The sequence below is a fragment of the Panthera tigris genome, chromosome B4 (assembly GCF_018350195.1).
Source record: "Panthera tigris isolate Pti1 chromosome B4, P.tigris_Pti1_mat1.1, whole genome shotgun sequence".
In the NCBI taxonomy this organism is placed as follows: domain Eukaryota; kingdom Metazoa; phylum Chordata; class Mammalia; order Carnivora; family Felidae; genus Panthera; species Panthera tigris.
In genome coordinates, this window is record NC_056666.1 from 49,161,913 (window position 1) to 49,167,912 (window position 6,000).

The window sequence follows — 6,000 nt, forward strand, 5'->3', positions numbered from 1 at the left end:
CTTCATTTTCATAGACAGTAGAATCAGAGTTTGTGGAAGTCAAATTAAATCCAGATAGCTTGGTAAGCGAATACTAGAACCCACATCTCCTGATGCCTAGGTCAGGATTCTTTCCATCCTGCTCAGCGATACTCACCTTCAATGTCTATAAACAGAGATGAAGCATATAACTCTGATCCCTGCCTGAATTGGCTCACCTACTTGATAAAAACCTCACCTCCCAGGTGGCCTTTGGAAATTTTTAAAACAAACAATCATTTGAATGAAAAAATGTGTCAAGTGTACAAAAATGTACCAAGATCTCCGGCTAAATTCTAACTAGCTAAATATGTGCAATAAAAGAGTGTTTTCTCATTTTAAAAAAAAACAACTTCTTTTATAGAAGTAATGCAAATAAATGCATTTCTCATCGAGGAAAAATCATAAGTGCTACAATCTAAACTGAGATCTTTGTAGATGTGACTTCAATTACAGTATGTGCAAGGTAATCAATAATTATAGAAGGCAACTTCTCTAAGGCAATATTGGGCTTCAGAACTAGGATTGAGATTTGAAATTTAGAACACCCTCTACTCATCCCCTGGAGTTAATTCCACATGCAGGGCATAGACTTTGGTCTCAAGAACGAACAGGGAGCAGAAAAACACTATTTTACTTGCACAATTTTTAAAGAGGAATCACGTACAGGGTGGATGGATATTTTTTATTTATTGAATGTTCTCAGCATTTCTCATTGGTGTCTCTAAGCAGCAGCACTTAGATCAATAGGAAGGCATAAAGTTGCAAGATGGGAATGAAAAATGAGATTAAGAGTAATGTTTGTAAAAATACTAAGATAGCTGCTTGAGAGACAGTGGAGGCTGCGTGACTGACTCTTTCAAGCTCCCTCACTTCTTGCATGATGGCACTAATGCTGTGGACTCCTTAAAGGAGCTCTTTCTAAAGTACAGAATAATATATGGCATTGTGGAAAGTGAGACAGTGATGGAATGTGATTTCAAGGGAAATGACCATTTGGTCAAAGTTGAGATATTTGTCATTGTCCTAAATACGTCTGACTATAAAGTAATCTTTTTTTTTTTTTTTTTGGCTTAGGTCTGGTTTTCCACAAATATGTTAATACATCCAAATTAATGTTTTAATTCAAAATAGTCACCTTAACAATGTGTGCATGATAACATAGTAGCCATTGCTTAAAACATCTTTGGGATTGTCTTTATTCCTTGAATATATTCAGAACTAATAAACATGTGTCTGTTGATTTCTGGAAACTGCCACAAGCTTACAAATGCCAAGTTTGGTGAATAAAGTCATGATTTAAGCAAATCATATTTTTTCTTGTTTTTTTTATTGCACAATTGCTAATTAAACATGGAAAGTCAATGTAAACTAATGGAATTGATATTCTTATATGGTTCACAAAACGATGCTGAAAGCTTAAGAAAGAGTTGAACGATGACAACAGCAAAAATAGAACTTCTGAAGGTGGCTATTACGAAGGGTCTAATATTCAAGTACATTTGGTTATTTTTGCAAACACACACATATATATACAAATACACACAGAGCTTGCATACAGGTTGTACCATTTTCAATTGTCTTAGTTGTGTAAAAAAATATAAGTTTATATGATTCAACTAAATATACATTCAAGGACACCATTACTCCCTGGTTATAAACATTACAAGCTAAGTCAATTCTGAGTTTTCTCCATTTCTAGTCTAAGCGCCATCCAGTCATAATTTCTGTTTTTTCCTGGGGCTAATCTAAGCTGTGATGTTTCAACAGTCTGATAGCGATAGAGATTCTATTTACGTGTTGGTCTTTACCTGTCCTGCACTGGTCTCTCCTGAAATATGCAGTTGTCCTATTTGGTCTTCCATGCTGCTTCATACTTCTGTGCCCTACCATCAGACTGCAGGATCCATTTGGGGACCCTTGTTCTCTCTCTTTCTCTCTCTCTCTCTCACATTCTCTTCTCTCTTTCAGAGCTAACATCAGTATCCTGAAAAGGTAAGGAAGAAGCAAGAGTCAGTGTACCTCCCACACCTTTTGGAGTGTTGCAGACTTGGAGAAATCTGGGACCCTCTACCCCAGGCATCCCATGAAACCATTTAGCTCCACTGCTGTCTTGCTTTAGTGGTGTGGGGAGGAAAAAGCCATATAAAGATGTGCCTGCCCCAAAATAAGGATCCCTATGAAACCACTGACTGAATGAATGCAGATGTTGTTTCCCAGAGTTCCAGAAGGGAAGTAGGGAATATGTTTTCTCTTCTTTTGGATTCCCCATACTAAACACAGGTTCTATTCTTTTCTGCAATCTCTTTGTAACTATTTCTGAAATGGGAATAGAGGGAAGAGGATGAGGGCCCTTCTAAAAAACCTGGAAAGAATAATTCTAGATCTCCAAGGACTCTCTGGATCAATGTAGTCATTTGAGGAGGCTGCCAAGAGTCCCATCTTGTTTGCTTAAATGATACTTACATTTAAGGTCTAGATGAGGCCTATCCCTTAGTTCCCCTCTAGACTGTATGTTCCATGAGACTTTTCTGTTCTTATCACCTTTGTATTACCAGGTACTGTACTTGGCATATGAGCAGCCAATACACATCTTTGAAATAATTAATGTAAATATGAATAACTGAACTATTTGAACCAGTATATTTGGACATTTCAGAGGTTGGTGGTATTTTCTAGATTTGGTAGTTCAGTTATATAAGAAGACTGGAATTATTGTCTTAGTCCTGGCTACATCTTTGCAAATCTGGAGATAGTGGATTAAGAGGGAAGTGTTACTATTCCCAAGTTAATACCCCTTATTGAGCTCAAAATTCAGGGACATGATCCGGTTTTAAGATGCCATTTATTTAACTTTTCAGGTAGTTAGTTAACAAATTTATTTTTGCATACATTTAAGGTCTTATTAGAGTGCTCTGGGACAACTTGAGATCTGATAAAGTCAGTAATCATATGTAAATTTTTGGTTATATAACCAACAATCCATTTCTTACAGTCCAGATTCCTCAGTGACAATAAATGACTTTGAAAGGAAGAGTAATCCTCACCAACTAGTACAGGGAAATCTCCAATGGACACTTTGCACAGTGAAGATTAGGAATGGCTGGTAAATCTTTAATGGGCAATTGGCTGCACTCTTCATGGGTTTATGAAGAACAGCTGCACCACGCTTACTAAATTGAAATGTTCTGCATTTTGCTAAGAAGGGTCAACTTTTGTCTTTCTTCCTTCCTCGGTTTCTTCTTTTCTTTCTCCCTCCCTCCTTTCCTCCCTCTAGTTTTTCTTTCATTTGTTCTTTTCTTCTTTATTTTTATTTTCCCTATCATACTTGTAGCCACTGTGTCTTTAGCCTAGTTAACAAGATTTGCACAGAAGTAATTCTACGTGATTGGCATATGATGGGGAGAGAATAGTGCTTATTTCCACTTGTTTAAACCACATCCATATTCAACTCAGCTATACATGGGAGCTAAATTTTTTTAAGGATAAAGATTATATTTCAAGGAAGATACCTGTTGTCTGGGATTTTCTTCCTTTTATCAGTTACCAAAGTCAGAGAGTTATTATGTATCCTCAGAGTAAAGACAAAAGTTTATTATTGGCATGCAATATTCCATCTTGATTAATTTGGGTCAATCACAATGACACAGCACAGTCAACATGAAGGATGGGAATTAGATGTCAGTCCTTTATCTTAGATTTGGGAAAGATTATTGAACTATAGTTTTGAAATCTGGAGCTTCTTTCACTGGGGCAGACATGCATTCAATTTTTTTTTTCTTATTTCTTTTCCCTTAGTTTTGACAGAGGATCTACCAAGGAGATGAAAAAAACCCCAAAAACCTGGATTATCAAGAAGCACCTTTTAGGCTACTAATTGTACATGTTGCTGACATACTGATAATATTTATAGCACACTTTAAACAAAAGTTTTAGGGGGCGCCTGGGTGGCTCAGTCGGTTAAGCGTCCGACTTCGGCTCAGGTCATGATCTCGCAGTCCGCAAGTTCGAGCCCCGCGTCGGGCTCTGTGCTGACAGCTCAGAGCCTGGAGCCTGCTTCAGATTCTGTGTCTCCCTCTCTCTCTGACCCTCCCCCGTTCATGCTCTGTCTCTCTCTGTCTCAAAAATAAATAAAACGTTAAAAAAAATTAAAAAAATAAATAAACAAAAGTTTTAGTTTGGAATATTTTAAACATACACAAAAATAGTGAGGATGGTGTAATGAACTCTTATGCACATAATCCCAGCTCCAATATATATCAACTGATAACCAAATTTGATTGATCTAAATTCTCACCATTTCCCCTCACCTTAAGTTATTTTGAAGCAAATACTAGACAATATGGCATTTCATCCATCTGTATTTCTATGTGGATATTTAAAAAGATAAGAATTATTTTTTAAAAATCACATCATGTCAATATTATACCTAAAAATTAACAATATTTCTTATATTATCAAATATTGTCAGTGTTCAGTTTACCTCATTTCTTTATATTTGTGTATTGAATTGGGATCTAAATAAGTGCAAACACTGGAATTGATATGATTTTTAACTTTCTTTTTAAAACTTTTGTTGTAGTAAGAACACTAACATGGGACCTATCCTCTTAACAAATTAAGTGTACAATACATTATTGTTGATAATTGGTGCAGTGTTTGACAGCAGATCTCTAGAGAATATTCATCCGTTTAACTGAAATTTTATGCTGATTAATAACTCCCCACTTCCACTTCCCTCCATCCCTGGTAATCACCATTCCATTCTTTGTATTCTATGAGTTTGACTATTTTTGATACTCTATCCCATTCTGTAGGTTGCTTTTTCATTTTGTGTATAGTTTCCTTTGGTGTGTAGAAATTTAGTTTAATATGGTCCCATTTGTTTATTTTTGTTTTTGTTACCTGTGTTTTTGATGTCATTTCCATACAATTATTGCCAAAACAAATGTCATTAAACTGTTCCCATGTTTTTTCTTAGGATGTTTCACAGATAGAGGTCTTACATTTAAGTGTTTAATTCATTCTGAGTTGATTTTTGTGTTTACTGTAAGCTAAAAATCCAACTTCATTCTTTTGCATGTGGATACCCATTTGTTGAAGAGACTATCCTTTTCTCATTGTTTGCTATTGGCAGCCTCGTCAAGGATCAGCTGACCCTAGATGTGTGGATTTATTTCTGGGCACTGTACTCAATTTCATGGGTGGGAATACTGTGGTTTTGTGACATATTTTGAAACCAGGAAGTGTGATGCCTCCAGGTTTGTTCTTTTTTTTAGTTTGATTTGGCTATTGATGGTATTTTGTGTTCCAGTAAATTTTAGATTTTTTTTTCTATTGCTGTAAAAATTGCTATTGGGATTTTGATAGGCATTACATTCAATAATATTAAGTTTTCCAATCCATGAATATGGTATTTCTTTCCATTTGTTTATTTTTTGTTTAATTTTTTCATCAATGTCTTGTTTTTAGTATACAAGTCTTTCCCTTCCTTAATTAAGTTTATTACTAAAAGTATCTTATTCTTTTTTTGTTATTGTAAATGGGACTGTTTTTCAAATTTCCTTTTCAGATAGTTTGTTGTTAGCATATGGAAACAGAACTAATTTTTATTTGTTGATTTTGTATCCTGCAAATTTATTGAATTGGTTTATTCTAAAAGTTTTTTTGTGGAGTCTTTGGGATTTTCCATATGTAAGAGCATTGCATCTGCAAACAAAAACAGTTTTACATCTTCTTTTTTGATTTAGATAATTTTATTACTCATTCTTTCCTATTTGGTCTGGCTACAATTTCTAATATTACATTGAATAGAAATGGTGAAAGTGAGCATCCTTGTCTCGTTCTTGATCTTAGAGGAAAAGTTTTCTGTGTTTCACCATGAATTGATGTTATCTGTGGACTTTTCATATATGGCTTTTATTTTGTTGAAGTAATTCCTTTCTATTCCTAGTTTGTTGAGAATATTTATCATGAAAGGAT